Raw genomic sequence first — 15775 nt, forward strand, 5'->3', positions numbered from 1 at the left:
TGTCTACTTCAGCTCTACTCAGGTATAGACAACTTCAGACATACAAGTTATCAGAACTCAGTATCAGAACCTCAGAACCTGCCATGATGGCAGGGCAGAATAGCAGAAGAGTAATGTAACCCTGAGTAACAGAAATTTATAGTTTCCACATTCCTTCCCATAATCTGTAGTTTGTTGATGTTGGTGCAATGTTTTCCTTCCTGTTTTTTTTTTTTCCTGTTACCCAACACTGCTTTCCAGAACTTAGATGACAACAAGAGTACTTTAAACAATTGTCAGCAAAATACAATACTGTAATTTTGATGTTTAGCTTCATAGTCCATGAAGTAGGCTGATCCCACATTAATAGACTGCCTAACAAGCAGAATGCAGTAGACAAGGAAGCCCACAGATGAGAGATGAAGGCATAAAGGGGAGTAAAATGAGAGAAAAATCCTTCCCCTCCTCAATTCCCTAAAGAATCAAGACATGTTAAAAGTGTGGAATAGGGAAAATAATAGCATAAACTTAGGAAGAGGAAAAAAGGAAAGAAAAATTACAGTGTCAAATCCGAGTGCAGGAACTGCTATGCTGGATAGACAATGGTTCAGCTTTTCCAGCACCCACTTCCTCCCACAGTGAGCCACTAGGTAAGTACAAGATATGCTACAAAGGTCCATGACACAACTGTCTCCCCATACAAATAATTTATTCCTATGACCTCTCATTGGCAAAAGTTCTAAATCACCATTTTCTTTCCTATAATCACATATTCTTACTACTGCCAGAAAAGCTTAAGGGATGGCACACATGGTATGGGAAAGGAACACTGAAAAATGAAAATACACTAACAAAAAATGCTCTCACAGTAAGAGTGAAGCAAATGGACAAATTTGTAAAAAAATTTATTGAATCCATCTGTTTATTTCATACAAATTTCATATATTAAAATCAAATAAAACAAGTAATGTTTTAATATGGAGTTACAGATATTTCACCAAAGTACCTTGCTCAGTAACATAGTGCGTAACAGAAAAATTAAATGAAGATTTTTTTATAAATCTCAGTTTTACTACTGACTGAAGTGTCAGGTACAATTCCACGGCTCACTGCCAACTTTTCACCTAGCAAATTTGCTTCTTTCAGTCTATACAATGCAGTGATTACATGCTTCAAGCAGCAGCTTTCAGATGAAGATGTGTAAGGAAAAGTGGAAGCCTGCAGTCCCCACAGAGAGGACATTGTATTGTTATGGCAGTGGTTGCTTTGTCACAACCCAGAGAGCCCTGAACTGCACAAAGAAACAGTCATGAGAAGAAAATGCACCAAGAGCAGAAGAACCTTGTGACATTTCCATTCTTAGATTTCTCTAAGGTTTTCCATGAGAAGGAAATGCCACTGCCTCCCTCTCTTTTTCCCTCAGAAGTGGAGGAGGGATGGAACAATGCTGATCTAGTCACAGCAACTCCATCATGACACAGGGGAGACAAAAAAGGCCAATCTAATGACAGATATGAAAGGTTTTGCTGGATTCCATGTAAGAACATAGTTCCCACGGAACAGAACTGCAATTAAGCTTGTGATGGATTCCTTCCTAGAACTGGCATCCAAAACCACTGGCTCGTTAGTATTTGCTGTCTCAAACATTAGGTCTGTCACCTTCCCCATGAGGATATGATCACTAAGGGACAAAACTAAGCTGTGACCACAACAAATATTTGTGAATGTTATCTGTGTTCATGGTTTTGGCACATATTCTTGCTTGGTCAAGGCTATCTCAGGTACTTACGACCTGCAAGGCACATTACAGCAGATATTTCAAAGACAATATTTCATCAAAAAGCAAAGAGAACAGTAATGTCTATTTGACTGGGGGTGTATTTTTGTGTGTGTTTTTGTCTTGGGTTTGTTTTTTTTAATTTGCAATCAGACAGAAAAAAAAAAATCACCTTCCAAAAATATTTTTGGGCTGATAATCCTTCTTATTTATGTGCTTCAATGAAATCCCCATAGCAAGTGAGGGAATGGGGCCTTCCAGCACTGTTAGAAAATACTAGAAAAATCTTCAAAAGTACATCAAAATCTTGCTCTGATGTAGAAGTAATGATGTTTCTGCAGTCTGGATTACCTGAAGATGCAGTGAGAGTACCAAAATGGATCAACTAAGGCCACCAAGGAGCACGTTTTCATTGCTGCCAACATGGACTTGATGCCAACAGTTTAAATAAACATTCTGCTGAGCTTCATAACTTTCCTGGTGAGTTTCCTTTGAGGCAGACACATCATTTTGCCTAAAACTGGGGACTCCAATGGTAATTTGCCATTTTTATCAGCAAAAGCATCCAGTGAATGCCTGTGTGATTGATTTCAGCTCCCAGTGATTCTCTCTATGCTTGATGGACCAGCAATGCTGCTAAAGGCAGATTTGCTCCCCTTCCATCCTCACTCTCCCTGACAAGTACAATAACACGATTTTCACCAAAATATTTCCTTTATCAGATGGATTGTCTGAGGACAACTGAGGACTTTCCGTTGGTAGTGACACCAACCATGCGGGGTGTGCTCATCACTGATGGCAGACCCAGAGAGTTTTATCCCTCAATACTGATGTCACATGGCACACTTGTACATCCGCTGCTTTAGATCACAGAGTGAAAGCAAAAATGGAAACGCACTGAGATGTACCCAGTGCAAAACTTCTATCAGATATGATTTTGTTTGCATTTCTAAATGGAGCAGCAGAGAAAAATTTGTTTTGTATATACACATCCTATGTGTAGGTCATCCTTCTTCTAGGATTCATAATGCATCTACTCCCCAAAATACTCCTAATACTTTTAATGATTTTAGTCCTTATCTATTTGAGCCTAAATTCATAGCATGCTGAATCAATGTTCAACAGGAAGAAACAGAGCTGCATGCAGGCTGGAGTAGCTCCTGGCAGCAAAAAATTATGAGAGCAATTAGGTCACAAATTTGAAAGGTCACTTTACTGGAAAAAAGTCTTTGAAACTAATGACAAACCTAACATTTTTGAACTATCATTACCAAACTAGTTTGTGAATTCGCACAGTAAAATTTTAAGTCAGATTAAAGTCATCTGTGCTTCCTTTTCATTCAAAACCCAAAAGCAATACAATAAATTGAAACTGAGGGGTGTGAGGAACATATATGCTGCTGTAGTTGCTCAAAAGTGTCCTACAGAAACTTGAGGAGAACATAGCAGCCAGTTTCTTTCACAGTACAACATATATCTTCTACACTGGTAGCTCTACTGGTAATATCTAGGGTAGCTAGGGATCAGTAGGCTGGACAATAAGGAAATGCCCTAAATGCCTGTTTTTCCAAGAGCCATGGAACACTCCTAATCATGGAAAGACATATGATTGCATTTCTATGATATCTGCATCTGACGTGGTTGTCCTAACCTCTTTTTAGACAATGAAGGGAAAGGAAGACAATTTTATAGGGCCTAAAACCATGCCACCAAAGCAAGGGTTAGCAGTATCTATCTCTCTGTGTAAGAGACTGTAAAGGTGACTCAGATGCTCATGTCTACAGCTGGATGAGGAGAGTCCTGCCTCTAAAGCCCAAGAAGTGCTTTGGAAGGTCTGCATGGATGCACGTTACCATTGTCACTAGAGACCTTCCAAAGGAAGGCTAAAACTTCCATATTGCTGCAGGCAAATAAGAGATCTTGTTTTCACTTTAACCCCAGATCAGCACCTGACCATGGGAAGTCATCATCAGAACAGGTCAGACTGACCCACAACAAAACAATCAAGATATACTGCAACTAAAGATGGAAAAAATAGTCTGTGAGAGAGGAAAACCCATGTAGTTTGCAAAGAGAGCAGGAAAGAATAAGGGCCTTGATATCCTAATGATATACAGGAAAACAAAATTCAGCTACATTTCTGTAAAGCAACCTCTGGAACAGAAGCATGCTTTAAAAAGAATCCATGTTCCCATGGATTGTTTGTTACCCTATCAAACGTGTTAGTCTCTTTATAAATTACAAAAAAAATCAAGGTTACGCCTGATTTACAGGTACATGAGCTATGGCATGTGATCTACTAGACACTGACCAAATATAGTGACTTTTGACCTGCAAAAAAACCAAACTTTTCTGTAATAAACACACTTGATAACAAAATAAACAAGCACTTCAAAAGCATCATACCCTACTTGAGGATACTACACACCAATAATCACAAATTCCAGCATGAACAATTAAACACAATTTACTCAATAATTACACTGAACCATCAGTCCTTCTGCCTCCAAACACCAGAACAGTCTGTAATACCCACAGGAAGTATTTTTAAAGGAAAGAGAAGTCACGGGGAATGATTAAATGTTCCTTTCAGAGATAGTACATTTTTTCAGTTGTGTTCTCAGATGGATCAGAATTTTCTGAGAATAAAACAAGGACTACTCAGTTATTTGTAATACTCCATTGATTCAACCTCTCAAAGACATTTGTATGCCATATTTCAAACCAAATTATTTCAATTTTTAAGCAATGCTTGCTCAAAGGATTAAGTACAATTAAATGTAATAGTCTCCTTAGAAAGCTCACTGGGGAAAACAGAACTGAAGAGGTTCAGCAAAAAGTTAAACATTCTGTTTAAGACAGCAAGTTTTAACCAAAATTCATACTCTTTACAAAGTTACCAGAAAAAAAATAAATTGTAGATTTAGTGGGCACAAATGATTAGGAGACTGCACAGGTGGAGCAGGTCAATAGCACAGCTCTCTGGAGCACTGGGGCTCACCTATTTGTCTCTAATGACACAGATGGACTACATCCAGCCCAACCACGTTTACTGCACTGTTGTGCAGCAGCAGGGTAATTGATCAACGGTAAAATCAACAAATTTCATATGTGAAATAACATGGAAGCAGGTTTGAAAGAGATGAGAAAACACACACGTCATGTAATTCATAAAGAGGAACTAGAACCAAAGAGGAAAAATGACTGCCCAAGTTCTGCAAACTGGAGTTCTGACAGGGAGAGACAAACTGGAGCCAAATTATTCACAGAACCAGAGTCATCTCGGGCAGTAAGTGAGAAGTTTAAAAGTCAAAAAGTTAAGCTGCTAGTTTGGTGGAACCCTGCTTATTTTGTTTGTAGGCTGTATTCCTGCAACAAATTTTTAACAACAGTTAAGATCGTTAGGCAGCTGGATCGGATGCTGCCTAAAAGACACCACCGGACACCTCTTCCCAGTGTGATAATGAATGGATTTAATAACTTCTCTTTTTGGTGCACGAGGGATTGAAAAACCACCCCAAGCTTGTGGTGATTGCATTTCAGTTACTTCCCCGTGGCATTCAGCTGAGGGTATCCTGCGGGATGGACGCTCTCTGAATCAGGCGACACAAAAAAAGTTTTTCCCCACACCACGTGGCCAAAGACCACCACCAGCAGAGAGATGTAAACTGTGCTCTTTAGAAGTCTCTCCTGACTGTTTGGCCACGACAGCACCACCTTCTACACGCTTAGTTTAAGACTGATTAGAGACCAAGAAAATACACCGTATTCTCTTGGTCCGCAGCTCTCTCCCGCCTGCCTTCCCTTTCCCAACGCTGACCCGGAAACGGGGCACTGCGCATCCCTCGGGATCCCCACCGGCCTCGGGGAAGCTCTGGCACCCCTGCCTTGCAATGATCAACCCCCGGCTCACTTCCCCCAGGGAGGGGGCACAGGGAAGGTCTGACCCGGCTTAACCCCGCCGAGGGGAACCACCGGCACCGGGACCCAGCGCGAACCCGCACGGTCCCGCACAGCCCGCCGGAGCCAGGCCGGTCCCGAGGGGAGGGAGCGCGGTGTGCGGGGCTGTCCCGTGTGCGGCTCCCCCCGCCTGCCCAGAGCCAGAGCGGCCTTTGCCGCACCTCCCGCCCCGCTGTGCCCTCAGGGGTCCCGCATTCCCTCCCTGCCCGCTTTACCTTGGCGGGCGGGCGGCGGCGGCTCCGGAGGCTGCGAGGAGGCGCAGGGCGGCTCTGCGGGACCCGACCCGACCCGGCCCGGCCCGGCTCGGCTCGGCTCGGCTCAGCTCAGCTCAGTTCAGCCCAGCGGGGCCCGGCGCTGCTGGAGGGAAGTGGGGCCGCCCCGCCGAGCTCTCAGCACCTCCCTCCGCCCCCGGCCCGGCCCGGCCACAGGCGGCGGCCCCGAGTCCCCCGGGCAAACCCCGGCCGGCCCGAGCAGCCCAGCCCAGCCCGGCCCTGCCCGGCCCTTGTGCTCCTTTCCCGCGGCCGCTCTCGGCTGGACAGCGCTGTCAGGCGCGCTCGGGTTTTCAAACAGATTTGAGTTTATTTCCCCGCTCCTTTTAGTGACTCTACATCTTCTCTAACGTGCAAGGCACTTCTCTAACTGCTTTCATGGCATTTTTTTGTCACTTCGTACCTTTGGAAAAGGCTGCCTTGAAGGGTATTTAGATTTTATTGATGGAGCAGGAATGATTTTATAACGCGTTATATTACATAAAAAGTTGGGGAGGAAAAAAATAATCGAGACGTTTCCATCTGAAGTTTATAGAGCAAGTGTCAGAAAATTCAGTGTAACCTTGGAAGCATTGATGTCACCAAGTTTAAGAGAGATTTTGCCTACTGCAAGCCGTGTGAAAATAGAACTCTCTCTTGATTCAAAATCCTGGTTTTGGTACCTACAACTTTGCCAAAACAATGCTTTTAGCAGATATTTTTCTTCTATATCTAAAGCAATGACAGAGAAGTGTAGTGAAAAAAGGCAAAGATGTCACCATCGCCTCCTTCTGTTACTTCAGTTTAGAGAAGTCACCAGTTAGTTCAGCTTACTGTTGTGTTTATTGGAAATTTGTATTAAAATTCCAGATTTTGCTCCAAAGTGGCCAAGAAATCCTGTGTTTCATTCCTCCAACACTGCTGGAGATGAAATAATTATGGCAGAAGGATGGTAGCATTTTAAACTACCACTATGTTTTGCACAGCAAATATGTTTCAATGCTTTGAGGGGCAATTGCTTTGAAAAAATCCAGCTGAGACAGCTCAGCCATATTTAAGAATGCATTTAGGAAAAAGTGCATTGTTCTGCCCGAATTATTTCAAATTATTTCACTGGCTAAAATTTACCAGAGTCTTTAGTGAGGTCAGAGCTTCATTTTTGGCCAGGCTCAGGAAAATACATCTAAATTTGGCAAACAACATTTGTAAAATCATGGAAATAGTTATTAAACTATTAGTTATTAGTTGAGGAACTAGGGAGTCTGAGATTCCATGGATACTGCATATTGTTTTTGCTAACTTTATTTGCAGTTGCTCCTTTTGAATTTTTGGTATCATTATGGTACCAAAGAAAGAAGTAATTTCAAAAGATTCATTGGCAATTATGTTTTTAAATTTATCCCAAAGTCAAATTTTAAATCAGCACTTAGCACTGAACACTCTGGATGTATTAAGGAGTAATATTGAATGTGCATTTTATTGTCAGAAAGTATATTTTTATTTCTGTATGTGACCTACCAATAACATGGTCACACCCTGAATACACTGGTGGTTTCACACTTATTTAGCTGTTGTTAAATACATAACCAAAATATTTGTTAAGCTAATATAGAAAACATCTATTCTGCTTGTAAAAGTAGCCTGTGTTTGCTTTGTCTCTAGATTTGTTCCTGTCCTCTCCAAATATCCTGAAAAAGGCTGAGAGAGCTGAATGGCAGTATTTGCATACATTTGCAATATATTTGCATATATTTTGCAGCTCTCCAAAGCTCACCTGGCATTGCCTATAAGAGGAACAGTTGAGATAAGAATAGCATACCTCAAGAAAGCAAAAGAAAAGAACAGAAATTGCAGAAAATCTTAAGTGCTATCTATGCAGTTTTTGGTTTGTGTCCAGGAGCATGACGATTGTGCTCCACTGGGATGGGTGGAGGCCATCACATATTCATAGGGTGGGGGTAATGCTACAGCAGATACAAACTTGATTAACAGTGTGTGTTCTAATGTTAGAGAAAGCAAAGTCTGTGGGAAGAGGAGGTGGAAATAAGTAAAGCTTCCTAATTTGTTTTCTGTCAGATGAAATGAATGTGCAGCAGAATCATTCCCCTGAATTCCAGCCCTACATTCTGCCTGCTCTCCTCCAGAATTTTTAATTTTCTAATGGGAAGAGGAGATGTGCACTCCACCCAGGTTACAGTTGGGCATTTCTCAACGGTTGCATGACTCAAGTGCAGTTAGAGATGGTTCTTTTCCTTTTCTTATCTTGGGTGAGTAGATCACTGGGTAGATATGCTGTCATTATACACCCATTCTGAGGAATAAAGAAGAGAGCTTTCTTGACCTCTCCAGTCCTTTTGGATTCCACGTCCTAGTAATATTTCTATAAAGCAGCAGATAATTTAGAATTAAAGCAGAACATCTGTTTTTGAAAGGGAACAAATAGATGTATTTCTAGTGTCAGGAAACCAACAATCCCTTGGAAAAAAAAACAAAAAACAAACAACATTTTACCATAAATGTGTTCCCTTAAATTTTCTTGAGATCACTTTATACACTGACAATAATCATCTGACTTTGTAGAGGCTGACCTTAATTTTCTCTACAGGGTAAATGAGATACCATGCTAAGATCTTACCTGCCCAGAGTAATGCAGGATCAGCCCATAGCCCTCAGTGTTATGAATGGAGAGGGTGCAGATATGTAAAATATTGCCAAGCCATTGTGCCCCTGGCCAAGATTTAAAAAGAGGAAAATAAATCAGTGCAATTAATTAAATTTTGTCATAGCAAAACATAGAGAATGCAATTACAATTGAAAGGGTTGTTTGCTTTGTGGTTATTCAAACAAAATAACTTTCAGGTGGAAGAATGGAAGTTTTGATCATAGAGGACAAAGGTATAGATACAAGCTACAAGATAGGATTAAAAATATGTGTTTAAGGGAAGTGATATCTAAAGACTGGAGTATCCTCTTTTCAAGTAGTACAATGCAGATACTGAAAATCTTTGGTACAATGACTGGATGTTCCTCTAGGGTACATCAGATAAGTTCTTTCATCACAACACTCTTTTTCCAGAAAGCTTTAGGAGATTGCAATTAGTGAGAAGTGATTCACATCACCACATCAGACTGTAATGTCAGAGCATTCCGGAAAAATGTTTGGCATCTTCTTATAAGGCCAAAAGTAAAAAGTATATGTATAAGGAAGTAGCAATGACAGGTTTTATGTTCTTCCAATATGTATTAATTTAAGGGTGGGGTTTTAAAAAAAATCATTTGTGTTTGTGCAATACAACGGAAGACCTGTAAATCCTAAAACTTCCTTACATGAAAGACAGAAAGCTCTCACTAAAGAGTTTATGTCAAAGAAATTACCAACAGCAACATTTAAAAAGTCACAGTAAATCAAATTGAAGTATGACTGCATTGAATACACAAGCTAGTCAACAAGAATGTCATATAAGGTTCTTTAAAATTATAGCAAATTAAGCAGCTGAAACTCAGTGTGCTACAGAGCACCCTGACCCTTCTTCCCGTCTTCCCTTCTATCCTTTTGAAGGCATCTTTCAGCAAATCAGAACTAAAAATAGAATTATTTCTCCATTATTCTTAAGAGGAAAGCATTGGCTCTTACGGTGGAAAACCAAAAGCAAAACAAACCAGTATCTTAACCTGGATGAAAAGCTGAAGAAGATGTTTTAATCTGAAAATGTTAGCAGTGAAGCTGGCAAACTCACACTTTTAACTGCAGGAAATTAGAAGTACTTCTGAAAAGTATGTGATCAAATCTTATTTAATAGAATTCTATCCACCATCATAATTTTAAGATGTATTTCCATTTTTCTTTTTCTTCTGTGTATGATAGGGCCTTGACTTAGTCAATGGCTTCCATTTTTGCATGTAGAAAATGTTTAGGAAACTATTTAGATATCCAGGATTTACACTGTTAAAATTTCTTTTAGGTCTTGATTAATAAATCAGAGATGCCTGAGGGAAACTTTTTCACTGGACTCAATGAGTTTTAAATCAAAGTTTTCCTGCTCTCACATATAAAAATCATTGTGTACATCCATATTTCTTTTAACTGTTCATACATAGCAGATATCTATCTATCTGTCTATCATCTATCTATCTATCTATCTATCTATCTATCTATCTATCTATCTATCTATCTATCTATCTATCTATCTATCCCTTTCTGCTCCTTGTAGACATCTGTTCAAGTCAGCCCCCTTCTTCACTTGTGAGAGCTGAGCATCTAACATAAATTGCAGCTGAGGCAGGAAAAGCCTGACTAACACATCTCATTTATTACCTTTATTAATCTTATGATGAATGAAATCAGCTGCACCCTTAAAAGGAAACCTGTATATGTCATAGCATGGAATATTGAAATCTCATCTAACTTGTTCCAATACTTGTTATTAACTAGAAAATTGTAACCTGAGGGTCTTCATTTGAAAATGTCAGCATTTGTTATTGATATAATTTTTTTAGCTGTACAAAATAGGCTTTTTGATATTGCTCAGAGCAATGTGTGCCAAAGTTAGCTTAATGAGAAGTATCATTTTAAACTGAGTATTTGATTTAAAAAATGCTAAACTAAGTGTGAAATGAGTAAGGTTTTGAAGCTTCTTACTGAAGTAAATATAAGGTACTTGAAGACAAAGGAAGAGAGAATTATCTTACTTTATTAATAGAAAGAAATTCATTATATATTTTACTAATTTAAAGCTATTCAACCCATTCCTTACTCACTTCTTTCCTCTGGGATTTATTTCTCTATGCACTTTTCCTTCTGATTGTTAAAATGTTGTAAGCATGGTTTATACAGGTGGAATATTCTCTTGAAGTTTCATCAATTCAAAGGTGGATGTGTTAGCTTGTGTGAGAGCAAGCATGGAAATTGGTCCTCTAGTCACACCAGTTTAAACTTTCCCCTTTTTAAAATAAAGTTTAAGTGTTCTCCATTACCTGCTACATGGTGACTGTTTCATTACATTCACATGAATATTGAATATTTCCCCATTTCCTGGAGGCCCAGGGAAAGCTTTAGGAACCCTTAATAATCTTCTTTTGACAACACAATAGTACTTGCAAACAACTTTATAACTTTATTTTGAGATTTGTTTTCCTATTGTTCAGGGTTCAAAATAAAATTTTTCCACTCCCTGCCCACTTCCCAGACATCCATTATTTTCACAGTGATTACAGAACTCTTTGAGGAGATAATTGTCAGCATTTTTTTTGCTCTCAGAAAGTATCTCCAAAATCTGAGTATGTATTTATTCTTCTTACCCTCTCAGCAGGTATTTTTTAAGTACAAATGCCAATTAAATCTTTTTGCACATTTGATTTGCTGTAGCTGCATGTCAGTATTAGGCTGCAAAGTTTTCTGCCATGTGTCTGTCACTTAGAGCATATGTGCACTGTGTAACATTTGTCCAGATGTAATATGCATGTGGGGTGAGGGATAGCATGAGGAAAGCTGCACTACAAACTACCTGTGTGGTTTTTTCTGCTGTGCAGAAGTGCAAAGTGGAGTTTTTGCATAATCACTTGTTTCCCATCTGTGTAAACACTGTCTGCAAAAAACAGATGGAAACCTTAAAAAATAGACATCTGAACTGTTTTACTCACAAAGTTCCTGATAGCTCCTGCAAAAAACATTTCACGTGTGTGGCACTTACTGCTCAAAAGGGGTGGGGGGGAAACTAGAAAGCAGAACTTGCTTTCAGACCATGTACTAAATATTGAAGCAACTGTGGGAACCTATTTTTAAGAGTTTCATCTTCTAGCCCCACCTCAAAGGGAGGTGCATATGAAATTAGTTCACGCATATGAAATTCACAGCTGGAATTTGGCTACACATTCAGTCCTTCCTGGTAGGTCCCAGTGAGCCAGACCAAGGGGTGTCTTAGAAGTGCAAGTTGAGTCTACAGAAAAAGTACATGTATGGCAAAAATTTAAGGCTAAGGGTTTTGTAATACCATGGCAGCTTTGACCTGTCTTGGCCAGCTCAGATTATGTTAGATTTGTGTGAGACACAAGACAATATTTAAACAAATAAATATTCTTTAGTTTCCACCCTACCATAATCTTGTATGATGAATCCTGAAAGAAAAGCTATGTGCTAGATCTTAACACACTGCAGCAGTGATCTCAGCTTCACATGGCTGCTGATAAATAAGATAGTCAGGGAACTGGTTTATTTCCCTATTGTTCGTAAAATATGTGCTCCAAAAAATTATAGATTTTCTGAAGGGTATTATTTACTTTGTTCAGGTAATGTACAGCTGAACTCTGAATATTTCTATTAAGAATTTGGAGACCTTGAGCTTTCTATCTTTTTTTCTTCAGCTTTCTATGGCCTGTAGTTGGTGCTGGTCTGTAACCAAATGTCTATGAGTCAAGCAAGAGTCAAGGTAAGGCTCTCCTTCAAAAGTGCAAAGAAATTACAATAACCCAGCTGTGGCCATTTGTGTCACTTTTACTCAAGAAGCATCTCACTTGATTCACAAGAGCATAAGACAATGAAAGGTTTACTGGGAGAGAACCAAAATCTGTGTTTTCCAGATGAAGTTGGCAATATAGTTTTTCCATAGAATACAAGTTGAATATGAGCTCCCTTTGAAATTTAATAAGATCAATAATGTTTAAAAGAGGAACTTGACAATAGCATTGTGCTTCCTCTGGTAGCTTTTATTTTTGTTAATGTTAGGAGAACACAGTGAATTCTCATTTTCTCTTTAATTCAACAACTTCTGTTTCTACACTGCACCATTGCAATATAGAGTTGTATTATTTTTAGACTATGGTTATAACTAATATATTAAATGCTGTCATATTTCCCTCATTTGATAGCTTGAGTGCCCATTTGTCAACAAAAAATAGTACTGTTGCACAATGATACAGCCATCTGCTGGCCAGAACAGAGCTTTCTCTGGGAATAAGGAAAAAACAGAAGTTAAAATAATTCAACAGCTTAGGTATTCCAGCCAGAATCACATGCTTTACTGGTCTTTCATGTTACTGAGGGTCAGGGTTCCTATGTACTAGCTATGTCCATGGAAGCAATTTAAAGAGTTTGTTGCAGGACACATTAAGGCAAGATGCAGCTTTGGGGTAAAATTTCTGAAGAAACTATGTCAAATAATATATCTTGAGCTTGAAAACCTGTTCCTTCTGCTCTAAAAATAAAATAAGCATGAAATATCTTTGGCTGATAATGTTTCTCTGAAAGTAAGGAGATTACTTTCTCAAACAGACTTAACTACTTAAATATCTTTAACAGTTTCGTTGAGGACTTCTTGAACAAGGGGCAGTTTATGGCTGTACTTCAGCAAAACAGCTGAGGAAGTTCTTGTCCCATACTCATGATCACTCCACCATGACTGGTGTTTATGCACTGTGCTTCTTTTGCATGTTGCAGATTCTGCTCACTTTTTGCCACAGTGGCACTAGTCTTCATCTCTCCTATTACATCTGAACATAATTCAGATTGCCTACTCTTCACATTTCACTCCTCAATAGTATTTTTGCTCATTTTCAAATGAAAATCCTTTGCAATAGCATTTAGATTATCCCCAGCTGCCAGAAACTTTTCTAAGTACAGGTAGTTGTAGTAGAATAGCAAGTATGTGTACTACATTATCTTGGATTTAAAAAAACCTTTTGCAGAGACATTTTAGAAGTTTTAGATGTAAAACATAACATGTGAAGGCTGTCCTAAATTTTAATAAATGGGCAAAGAAGAGATGAGGGCTTATGAGTCTGTAATGAGAGAGAGATGGTGTGAAATGTGGAGAGTACATGGAGGAACTTGAAAAAGATCAGTACTTTGCATTTGATAGAAGTGGGAAACCAGTGCCAGCTAAGGAATGCAGAGACAAAATGACACAATAAAAGTATTAGGCCTAGAAAATAATTTTCAGAGCAAGAAAGAATAAATGAGGAGAGAAAGACCACATCAGGAAACCATGGATAAGGATTTGAAATGAAAGCCTTGCTTCAAGCTTTGACATATGGAAAGAGAGCACCTATTTTAGAGGTGCTTCAAGAAAATAATCAGCAATCTCTAGACACAGCTGGCCTGGGAATATCTGAGTCAAAGATGATGCCCAGTTTACAGCAGAGAAGGAAAGTTTGTGGAAGCAGGTATTTTCTTAAATCTTCTTAGGCTCAACTTGAGCTTGAGTTTACAGCTGGATAAAGAGAAAAATTGAAAAACATATATTGCAAGTGAACCTGGAACATATAAATGTGCATTCCAAGTAAATTCAGCAACTGGCATGCACTTGCTTTTTTAAGCAGTCAGTATTGTCACATACACAGTATGCTCTTGATTTGTTTCTTTTGAAGACTGTAAAGCAAACTTCACCTTGGTGGTAATTTGTTGTAAAAGTTATAAGATATAAGACTTTCAGAGATCAATGCAGCATCTTTAATCATAATTTTCTTCTGTATTCAGGTTTTCCTTTTCCATGCCTTATGATGCATGCATACAAAAGGAACATCCCATTTATGAGAACATACTCCAGAAAAAAGTCTTCAACATGTATAACTTTGCAAATATGTTCTTGTCTTATGAAGTGAAGATAGTCTTGCTTAACAACACTATATACCACTTTTTCTCTGCAAGGATCATATGAAATGAAAAATAGAAACCTCTTCAACTAATAAGGAAAATTTCCATTGGTTTAATCTCCTTAATGAGCTTCTTTTCCTCTAGTAACTGTCTCACATTTCTTCCTTCTAAAGGAAGTTTGTTCTTTCCCTTAAAACATATAAATTGATAATAAAGCAAGGAAAATGAAAGTGAAGGACCTAAACAAGGGTGTAGAAGACCTGAGCTTGAGGTTTTTCAAGTCTGCCACTGGATATTTGTAACCATGTTACTAGTGGCATTAAAAACTACCTAAAACCGTCAAAAGAGCTAAATGTTGCCTCAGATTGTAAAAAGTATTTGGGTCCCATTAGGTCCCATTAGCTCTGTGACTGTGCCTGGATGCCTGGAAATCTGCACCTTAACTGTCTAGGAATCAAATCATTATGGGATTAGGGGTGCATAATGGAGAGAGAACACTTCTTTAAGTCTCAGATGTGTTCTGAACATACCTGCACTGGCCTATGACCCTCTCACAAACTCTGGCCAGGTAAGAACCTCAGAGATCTAGACAGGTGATTTAACCATAGCCCTGAAACTGAATGCAGCTCCTGAAAACACAAACACAGGATGTAAGTGAAACTAATGTAGTACCTGAGAAGAAAGACACAGATATTTAGCCTGCTCAACAGCCTTTTTTTTATGGAAACAATTTTTTTGCCAGGTTAATATTATTTCTAGAAACAGAGGCCAAAACAAACACTCTCCTTGGACTATCTAATGAAAATCTATCTTGAGTAGAATAAACTCAGCTGGGTCTTGATCAATCAGTGTTTGAAACATCTCCAGTTTGACTGTTAATGTGATTTTTTTGCCAAAATCTTGGGCTTTAAATTTATTTTAGAACTACATTGTTGAGGAAAAGTCTTTGTAATTGATCCTAGTCTATTTTTGGGATTACCAAAATAAGGTCTTGATGGTGGGCAAATAGCCATACTGAAAAAAATATCCCAAAACGTCTCACAGCATGGAGCAAAGATCAATATAAACTGTTTACAAAGGGATTTTGAGACACCATCAGACACTGTAGCACTATTGAGAAGAGCCTGGTGTGTTACTGTGCAGATTTCTGCCCTAGGAACCACAGAAGTTAATTTGCTTGTCTTATACAGCAAGAGTGTACTTCCTTTCTCAAGGAGAAAGTGA

The 15775-nt window shown here is 38.9% G+C and overlaps 1 protein-coding gene across 1 annotated transcript in view; it reads right to left on the reverse strand.

The window, feature by feature from the left end:
* APBB1IP (amyloid beta precursor protein binding family B member 1 interacting protein) overlaps nucleotides 1-6059 on the reverse strand; it is a 69451-nt gene extending 63392 nt beyond the window's left edge. Inside the window, exon 1 of the mRNA XM_064704064.1 lies at nucleotides 5932-6059. The gene's annotated coding sequence lies outside the window, so the exon portion shown is untranslated. The remainder of the gene's footprint in view (nucleotides 1-5931) is intronic.
* Nucleotides 6060-15775: the final 9716 nt, after the last annotated feature.

This window comes from Zonotrichia leucophrys, chromosome 2 (genome assembly GCF_028769735.1).
Source record: "Zonotrichia leucophrys gambelii isolate GWCS_2022_RI chromosome 2, RI_Zleu_2.0, whole genome shotgun sequence".
NCBI lineage: Eukaryota > Metazoa > Chordata > Aves > Passeriformes > Passerellidae > Zonotrichia > Zonotrichia leucophrys.